Here is a 10,768-nt window from a genome sequence, read left to right as displayed (position 1 = left end):
GTTAATATTTCAATCAAAGTAACATTCAGTGGAAAAGTAGCTGGTTAAAGGTGCTTTATTAATTGAGGCTTCATAACTTTCAGAATGAATACTTAATTCAAATCTATTTTTCTTTCAATTAAGTAACATCTGTTCTAATGGAAGTTTCTATTCACTTTAACCAACTGTCAATATTCTTAAAATAAACCACTATTTGGAGTTGAAACTAATCAATACGTGAATATGTTTATCTCGTTTTGCTGAAATGCACACTTAATTGTGACCAGTGAGGTGTTTAGGTAAATAAACACAGAAATAGAAGTCCCAGTTTAGATTGTGGACTGAGAAAAACAAAACAAATGTTTCCCCAACAACACAACACTGAAATAGAGTCAAGGATGCAAATAGATCAACGGATTCCAGTAATGCTTGTTTTTCGACATTTTTTATTCATCAGTTATATGAGAAAAATTTCATGATGATATCCATGTTCAGAATTAGGAAAGATTCCCTCTAATCTCTAAATATAAGGACCTGCAAAATGTGTTCGGAGAGTTTTTCTGTATCCTATCTCTCTCTGTGCCTTTCTCATAACTCTCCACGATGGGTCATTGTGCTTAATCGACAACATGGAGTCAACATGTGGCGAATACATTCTCTCAGCCCAATTGCACCCCATTGGTTTCCAACTAAATGGATTGAATCCAATGAATTGGAATACGTAGAGGGAGTTTAACTCTAAAATGTGGTTGGAACATTCAATGATCTTGGAGTGTTTAATGAGAACTGTAGGACAATTTTACTCTATGTCTGATCTGGGTTGCACCTGGTGGCGAGGATTTGATGTGGCAGGGCCGGAGAATCTTTCCTTGTACTTCACCAAGCTGCCGCGACCTTGGAGCATTTGTTTGCCCAGGGTGGAGCAAGCTTTACTTGCATGTAACCTGCACTAAACCTGCCCTGTGAGTGTTTGTTATGAATGTGCACAGGGAGATTTACTCCGTATCTGAACTCTGCTCGACCTGACCTGGGTGAGTTTGATGGAAAAATGCAGAGGTTTCTTTACCAAGTAACTAACCCTACTGTCAACCTGCCTTGGGGATCTCTGAAGGAAGAGTGCAGAAGAGCTTTTACCTGGTATAGAACCCTTGATTTCCAGGCCTTTAATGTGTCTAGGCGAGTTATGTGGAGGGAATTTCATTCCATATAATAATAATCGCTTATTGTCACAAGTAGGCTTCAATTAAGTAACTGTGAAAAGCCTCAAGTCGCCACATTCCACCGCCTGTTGAGAGAGGCCGGTATGGTAATCGAACCCGCACTGCTGGCATTGGTCTGCATTGCAAGCCAGCTATTTAGCCCGCTGTGCTAAACCAGCCCCTCATGCAATCTGCAGCTGCTCTGGGAATGATGATGGGGACAGTATGATTGAAGAAGTCCTGGCGACATCTTGCCTCCAACCAATGATGCAACTGTCCTGCGAGTGTTTGAAGGGTCAGTAGGCCCTGCCTCTGTATTGTACCAGGCCGTGAACCCACCTCTGTTTATGTTATACTACCTCATACCCTTGTCAGTTTATATTCAATAAGGATCTGTTTCTGATTGTTCATATTAAACTAGGCCACCAATTAGAGGACATGCCTTGATCAATAAGGAGTTGAGGGGTTATTGGAAAAAGGCAGGAGAATGGGGATTCGGAACATATCGGCCAGGATTTAATGGCGGAGCAGTCTCGATGGGTCGAATGGCCTAATTCTGCTCCTATATCTTATGGACACATGGAACCTGTTTGTCTCTGTTTACATTAACCTAGAACCTGACTCTGTTTCTATTAATTTAAACCTGTCTCTGTATTAAATTAGACACAGCCTCAGTTCTGCATTGGGCCATATCTCTGTTCATATTACATTGGGCCCGGCCTCAGTATTTGCTGCGGTAAACCATGCACAATAATGTTGAAAGTGGCTGGGGTGGAAATTGTGAAGATAAAGAAAAACTGAGTTAACAGTAATAATGTAAAATTCTTCAGCGAGCAATGCTGATCTATGCCCAGATACACGTCGCCATCTGTCTTGTCAGCACCCGAGCTGTGTGTACATACAACCGCAGATCTCCCTGATCTTCTTGCAGCCATTTCAAATTGTGCAACTTAACTTCTATTGCCTGGGCCTAGTGCAATAAACTAAGGGAATGGACCAGTTGTAATTGTGCAACATAAGCAAAGGACCATTAGATAAATAATTGAGTACTTAATGTTACAGCAACATTTATTCTCTTCACAGCGGCCACACAGTAGCTGCAGTGTGTAACATCGACGGGATGCACTGCAACAACTCGCCAAGAATTCTTCAACAGCACCTTCCATACCCGAGACCTCCGAGAATCACAAGGGCAGCAAGCTCATGGGAACACAATGCTCTGCATCCTCCTACACATACAGCTCTCTGGGGCAGAAATTGGTCTTTGGCATTGGAAAAGAAGAAATTCCAACTGAAATCTAATTCCGCTAACTGCACTGAAAATGAATATCAAATGTTGCATCGCACACACTGTAGACACTATACATCCCGTTTCAGGCTGTTGCCATATACTGATTTCTTGTCCAAAATATGTACTTAATATATTATATTTCCATCTCAAAGACATGTGGAATAATGCGCCCATAGTTAAAAACAGAGGCATCATCTGGTGCATTAATAAAAGTGAGCAGTTCTCGGAAAAAATAGGCAGATTCAGGATCAAATATAGAATCCATATAGGGCAGAAGATCACTCGGTCCATAGCATCTGCACCTACCTATGAAAGATCACCCTCCCCCATCCCCCGCCCTTGCACCATGACCTGCGCAATTTTGAATGGCCAATAAATTTAACCGACGCATCTTTGGACTATGGGAGGAAACCGGAGCACCCCGGAGGAAAGCCACTCAGACACAGGGAGAAAGTGCAATCTCGGCACGATAGTCAAGAATTGAACCCTGGAGCTATGAGGCAGCAGTGCTAACCTCTGTGCCACCGTGCTGCCGGCACCATAAGCAGAGACTGGGTCTAGTGCAATCTAAACTGAGTTCTGGTCTAGCGGAGTGTCGACTGATTCAAATTGAGACACAAACAATGCAGCAATAAGAAGGATATTGTACAATACAAGAATAACAGACAGGGCCTACTGTTGTGTAAACAGGGACATGGGCAGGTGCAGCATTAACTAAAGCAGGATTTACTTTATTAGAATCTAACTATCTAGTCGAGTAATAACTGAGACGGAACCACATGTGATGCAAAAGAATGTTGTTCCAGTTTACGATGCACAGATAAACGTTCTGATGCAGTAACGATTGTGACGCATTTCTTACCAGATTAACCTAGACATGGGTCAGTGCCGTCATAATTAATGATTTGTAATATAAACAGGGTGTGGGCTGGTATATTAACAACTGATATTCAGCCGAGTGCAGGAAAACTGAGACAGAGCCTGTTGCAATGTGATAGAGACACGGCCGAGTGTACTTTAAACCGAGGCGGGGGCTAGGTGAATGTAAGCTGAGCGATATGTTTAAAATGATTTAATAGGATCTTGGCGTCACCAGTAACATCAACATTTGATGCCAATTCCTAATTGCCCTTGAGAATGTGGTGTTGAGCCCTCTTATTGAACCATTGCATCCCATCCTGAGCAAGTGCACTCACCGTGCTGATAGGAAGGGATTCCAGGATTTTGACCAGTGACAGTGAAGGAACAGAAACATAGTTCCCATCAAGATGGTGTGTGGCTTGGCGGAGAACTTGCAAGGCCTGCTGTTGTAATGCATCGGTCGGGCCTGGTCCTTTTAGATGGCTGAGTTTGTGGGTTTGGGAGGAGGCAGTTGCTGCAATAGATCCTTGAATATCGTTCACGCTGCTAGAATTGTACACCCGTGATTCAGGCAGTGAATGTTTAAGCTGGTGGATGGGGTGTTCGTCGAGTCGGCTGCTTTGTCGTGGATGGCGTCGCGATTCTCGAGTGTTGCTTGATGGGCACACTTCAGACAAATGGAGAACATTCAGTTAAACTCCTGACTTCTGCCTTATTGGTGATGGATCTGGGTTAGGAGGTCAGGAGGTGAAATGCTCACCGCAGAATTTCCAGCCACTGAGCTGCTGTTGTAGCCATAGTATTTAAAATATTCAGTTATTAATCAATGATAATACAGAGGATGTTGATAGTGAGTGATTCAATCACGGTGGTGTCATTTAAAATCCTGGCGAGATGGTTAGAATCTCCCTTTTTGGGATAGTCATTGCCTGACACTTGTCAGCCCAAGTCTGAATGTTGTCCAAGTCTTGCTGTATATGAAGACAGACTGCTTCAGTATTATAGGAGTCGAATATGGTGCAGAACACTGGGTAAGCGAACATCCCACTTCTGACGTTATGATGAATTGTGAAGCTGTGGCCGGGGACATTATGCTGTGGAGACTATATGTGACAGGGTGATCCTTGAGACTTCTCATGAAGTTGCTGATAATCGAATGCGGACTGATAGGGAAATAATTAGCTGGGTTGGATTTATCCTGCCTTTTGTGGACGGGTCATGTTTGGCAATGATACACATTGTTGGGTACATGCCAGTTCTGTACCTGTACTGGAGGAACTTGTCTGGGGCGCAGCCAGTTCTGGAGCACAAACCTTCAACATTGTTGCTGGAATGTTGCCGAGGATAATGCATTTGCAGCGCCGTCTGCCATTTCTTGATATCGTGTGGAGTGAATCAAATTTCCTGAAGACTGACACCCATGATGATGCGGACCGCCGGAGGAGGCCGAGATGGATCATCCTCTCGGCACCTCTGGCAGAAACTTTCAGTCTTGTTTTTTGCTCTGACGTGCTGGGGTCCCCCATCATTGAAGAGGGAAATTTTATTGATGCTCCTATTCCGGCTACTTGTTTATTTATTCATTAATATTCAGGACTGGATGTGGCAAAACTGCAGAGATAGATCCTGTATATTGAAAATAGGATCACATTGATTGTGTGATATAAACATTGACAAGTACTGGTGCAGTACTAATTGAAACAGAGAGTCGCGTATTATAAACAAAGACAAAGTCTAGTCTGACAAAAATGCAGATGGAGTCCAATTTAAAATGAGCAGAGACAGCAGTAATTATTGAGGCAATGTCTGCTTCATGTAATGCAAGGCATTTCGATTTAAATTCCATCTGCTGGCCAAACTTTGCAATTGCAGTTACTGTGAAAATGTCGCTGTCAGGTATAATCTATGATGTTGATGTATCCATAATCCATTCCCACAAATGTAAAATCACATCGCCTTCTGCGGGAGGTGCCAACATTTAAAGTGTAACTAATTGCAGGTGTCGCTGGCTGATTCTCCCACATTGAGATCAGCACCAGAGCAAAGCGGCTCAATTCCTGGTCAGGCATTTTTGTTCATCTTTGTTAAATGGAGGAATCTTTACCTGGGCGCTTAATGGAGTCCGTGGGAAATGTAACATTCATCTAACAAACATAGTGTTGGGGAGAGTTTATTGATTCATTATACCACCTGGAAAATGGTTGGGGTCATTGTCTCCGACGCTTCCCAGGAAGTTAACATGGGATTTTAATTTTAAAGGGGAAATGTGGGTGTGCGTGTAAGGCAGAGAGAATGCGTGTGTGAGAGACTGTGTGTGTGTTTGTGTGAAACACATGTTGCGTACAACTAAATTTCACAAAGGCCACGGCATCCTTCTTTTTCCAATAGATACACAGCAAATATTGCCACAAATGTTGCACCTGAAGCTCCCAATTGTCGTTCTGGGTTGTCATTTTCTCGGTTTGTGTCTATTTCAAAGCTGCTAAATCCACTGGTCCTGGTGGTTCACACCAGCCCGCCGGAGGTGTCGCCATTATTTTCAGTTTGCAGCTGGTGACACCCAATTGTGATGATCAATGTTTAGGTTTAGGGACATTATGTCACACTTGGAAGAATCATTGAAGCGGAATATCGGGCTTCCCACTGGATGCGTGGCTCCGGCAACTTCGCAAAGTGGAAATTCCTTGGTCGTGTGACCATGTCACATTTAGGGACCATACTGGAAATGTGCAAACCACCTATTTTTAATTGTCTTGGAGAGACTTGGAAGCTCTGTCTTTGAGAGAACTGCCGCATTTCTGATTTTGTCCCGCCAGTAAATATCCATAATGCATTGCGGACAACAAAGATGAAATTGGCTGAGCTATTTTTCTTGACAGCTGTAAGTCTTTGTTTCACAGCCATACAACAAGGTTCTGAGAGCTCGGGCCTTATAAACCATCAGCTTGTTCCAAAGGGTCAGCTTGATATTATTCCATGGACATTCAATGAGTAAAACAAAGGTCGGATCTGCTTTCTCCATGACAGCATCACATTCTACTTCCAGGCAGCCTCTCAGCGCGGAAACTCGGCAGCAGAAATTGCTCGCCTGCTCTTATTTTGCGTGACCATTGGCGAAATTGCAACACCTTGTCCCACGACCACGGTTTTCCTCATACTACTCATTGGTAAGGAAGAACAAGTTACAGGCACCGGAGACATAGTTTCTGTAGATGATGTTTTGTTTGGATGATTCCGCGTAGAGGAATTCTCTGTGGAGGATGTATTGTGATTATGTCTCCGTTTTGATGACTGGAAGGTTGTAGAGGTTGCAGCCTGGCCTAGTGTGCAAGTGGACTTCATCCATATCTTCAGGGAAGACGAAGATCAGCAGGATGCTGTCCAATAAAGTTGGGTGTGGGACACGGTCCTCTTTCATTCAATTATTCACTTAGAATCTGTCGGAAGTGGAATCATCAATCTGTACAGTGTTTTGCCAGGGAAAGAGTGAATGAAACAGTGGAGCTTTAGCAGACAGCCAAATGTCTCCAAATCTTATAGTCCCTGCTCTGCTGCCGGTGTCGAAAGTTTATTGAGATTGATGAAAGTAAGGTGAAGAGGTCGACGTGTGGCAGAGGGAGCAGATCATGTCCAGAGTAAATCTTGCGACATAAATACCGCACCTTGCTTCGAGCTACATTCGGCCTGCAAGCAGATGAAGTGTTTAAAGTGTGAAACTAGCAAAGGCCTTCCCAGTGCTGCTATGAGTGAGATATGTCAATAGTTGCTGCAGTTTCCTCTGTCCACTTTGCTTTCACATATTGGTTATGATTTTACATCATGAATCTCCTGTGGGATGGTTTATATTTTCCAGCAGAGAAGGAGAAGGCCATAAATGTTCAGAAACATAGTAATTATATTCACCATTTTTCATTTATTTATGAACATAAATAATTAGATTCACCAACTACCATCGTTTCACAAAGATTACAACAGTTTTAAATTAAGTTATACGGTGTGGGCGTCGCAGGCTCGCCATGATTTATTGTCCATCGCTAATTACCCTTCACAAAGGGCGGTGAACTGCGTGTTTGAACCTCTGCCGTCACTCTGGTGCAGGCACACCGACGATGCTGTTAGGGAGGGAGTTCTAGTCATTTGAACCAGCGACAGCGAAGATTCGGCGATATATTTCCAAGTCAGGATAGTCAGTGATTTGGAGCGGAATTTCCAGGTGGTGATGGTAGAAATGAAAATGTCTGTACCTAATGTGACGTTATTGCACCTTTAAATCCCGATTTGTTATTACACTGTTTTGGAAAGTAATTCAAAGTCTGCAGCTGTCCACTGAGTTTAGCGGTATTTCTGTTTTCACATTAATACGTTTTTAGTCTGGTGTCTTCATTAATTTGGGTGAGGACATCTTGAGTGACTTATTGTACATGAAATGACCACATGTTCCAAATATTACCGTCCCTCCTCAACCTAATCATGTTCCAGCTTTCTGTCATTGAGATGAAGATTCACCATCAGCAGAGAAGAACACCAGCACCACAGGAGTATCTCCAGTTTCCTCCTAGTAACGCCCAGCTGGTCTGTTCCCAATAGTCTGGGGATGGAATTCACACAGAAAATCTTGAGCCACCGATTGTATCATTCTGACGCAAATTATAAAGGACCAGCTTTAATTTGTGAAGTCATCAAGCGCAAAATTGAGAATGTAGAACAGCATCTTTCAGGACCATCTATCCATCCATCCATCAACCCCATTCACTGATTCCTCAATCAACATATTTAGGCATCCAACCAACATCCATCCCTACATCAAAGCAGTAATCTTTTTATCTTTTGGTTGGGTGGTGGTGGGGGAGTATTAATGTCATTGAACCAATAATCCAAAGGCTCAGGCTAATTCTGTGGGAACTTGCGAACAAATCCTACCATGGCCGGTGGGGGAATTTGAGTTCAATTAATAAATCTGGAATATAGACTAACTGTGTCCATGGAATCCCCTCTGCTTCACCAATGAAGGAAATGTGACATCCCTCCCTGGTCTCACCTACATGTGGCTCCAGTCAGACAGCAACATGTCTGACTCTTCAGTTCCTTCTGAGCTGCCCCAGCAAACCACTCAGTTCAACAGCAATTAGGGACAGGGAACACATGGTGGTCTTGCCGGTGAGTCCCACATTCCATGGAAGCATGTAGGAAAAAATACAGAATATCCATGTTGATCTGTTACAAATGTCTGATAGTCTAATTGTATTTCTATCCATCATCACAATGTTATGAGATGTGGGAGAGATCTCCAGCCGGCTGTTGTTGCTAAGAGAGGCTAGAAAAGCTGGATAACTCTCCTTTCCTGAGATGGGAACAGTTCAGATAGGTTCGCAATTTAAAACGTAAAATGATGTCCAGTACTGTTGCTGGGTAGATTTGTTGATAAATAGTCCTCATTGACAATGTTAAGAGTTTGAAGTTGGCTTGCAGCCAAACGGTCAGTACTGAGGAAACAGATCTCTGAAAAAAAATCCAGATGTTTCCTGTAAACAACTTTGAACATTCGAGCCTGCCTGCTGCAAGCGGTTGGATTGCTGCCAAATACTGTGTGGGGCAGATTAGCCTGAATATGAATGGACAAAATGGGATTTATCCATTCAAACAATAAATGTTTCAGTCGCACATGAAGTAAACGTTTTAAATGGTGTTCCATCGAAATAAATATATTCAGTGAATGCTGTGATCACGCTGAGGTTAGACGCGATCGGAACATTGTAAACTGACCAGATGCTATTTAATTTATATTAGTTCCGAGTAAAGGTCACTGTAGTTATTGAAGTCCGTTTGTTAAAAACCTAATGAAGTGAGAGTGAGTGGTGTTGATGGACCCAATCCACAAGCCCAATAAGACGAGGTACTTAAATAAAATCATAAAACTGCCTTGAACCCGCCTGAATTCCTGGAATATTCTCCGAGTTGTTGACTTCATTTAAACGGAGCCGTCTCTTATACCTGATTCGCACCGTGTTCTGTGCAGTTTAATTTGTGCTGATTTCCATTATTATTTAACAGTCCCTCTCATTGCTGCCAATGAGTGGAGAAATGACCAGTTCATGACCTGCTTCAGTGGAAGATAAAACATTTATTCTTGTGATATTGTGTAATATTCCGCAAAAATCCTGATATCCTGTGTTCCCAACATAGCGAATGTTAGACAGCCGGTGCTCAGTGAAATTAGCGGCTTTGATTTGGATGCTGAAGGATAACTTTGCTGATCGCCCTGTCCGTTCTGATTCATTCTGTCAAATGTTAATGTCAATTTTATGTTTGCAAGCGGGTTTCTTTTACCGCCTATTTTCACAGGTCTGTCTGAGGCTCAGGGACAGTTCCAGAAATGTAAGGAGAGTCATTGTGTAATGTTAGGAGCCTTGTCTGCAGACCCGCAATGCTCAGTGATAGCCATCCGCACTGCAAATGGAATCACCTTGTTCATTCCCGCATTCCGACATAAATCGTCAACAATTCCTCTGATAAATGATATATTTTTACAAATGAAATGGGGACCCGGAGTGTTGCAAATCAGACTGACACACAGCCTATTCCCTGACAAAATAATTAGTCTTTTTAAGATCATCTCAATATATTGGAGTAGAAATAAAGGGACTGAATTTGCAATGGAATAGTTATTTTCTTAACAGATGAGCAAAAGTAATTTCGCAATGGGGACATTATAAAGAATCGATTCAGAGAAACAAATATCCCGCTACAGATAAATGTCTATTTAATAATAACCCATAGTAAATCTCTGGGTCCATTCTGTTGGGGGGGGGGGGGGGGGGGCGTGGATCCAGTCGCCGCCTCCACCAGGGAATCAACAGGCGGCGCCTGGAAACCCGCCCCTTCTGCCGGGTATTTAAATGCCGCTCACTGGGACCCGAATCCAACAGTCCGGGAGCTGGTTTGTTCACTGAGTTCCTGACACAACCATTTCCCCCAAATGACCAGAAGGATGAGGTGGGCCGTTTCTCTCAGTTTGTTGCTGACCTTCTTATCCCGTGAGTAGTTTTTATTGTCCAAGTCTCTCACTGTTACTGTCTCAGTGTTAGTCTCTCTCTGGAATGTTCCAGAGTCACCAATCATTTCACCAGCATTAATCCTCGGGCTTTTTGATATATTTTTACAGGTGTCCAGTCGGAGGTTGTGTTGACTCAGCCAGAGGCAGAGACCGGGCGTCCCGGAGGCTCCCTGAGACTGACCTGTAAAACCAGCGGGTTCAATCTTGGCAGCTACTACATGTACTGGATCCGCCAGGTGCCCGGACAGGGGCTGGAGTGGCTGCTTTACTACTATAGTTCATCCAACAACAACTACGCTCCAGCAATTAAAGATCGATTCACTGCGTCCAAAGACACTTCAAACAACATCTTCTCTTTGGCCATGACGAACCTGAAGACAGAAG

The sequence above is a fragment of the Scyliorhinus torazame genome, chromosome 5 (genome assembly GCF_047496885.1).
Source record: "Scyliorhinus torazame isolate Kashiwa2021f chromosome 5, sScyTor2.1, whole genome shotgun sequence".
In the NCBI taxonomy this organism is placed as follows: Eukaryota; Metazoa; Chordata; class Chondrichthyes; order Carcharhiniformes; family Scyliorhinidae; genus Scyliorhinus; species Scyliorhinus torazame.
The sequence above is the reverse complement of the archived record's forward strand: the minus strand, read 5'-3'. Positions refer to the sequence as shown.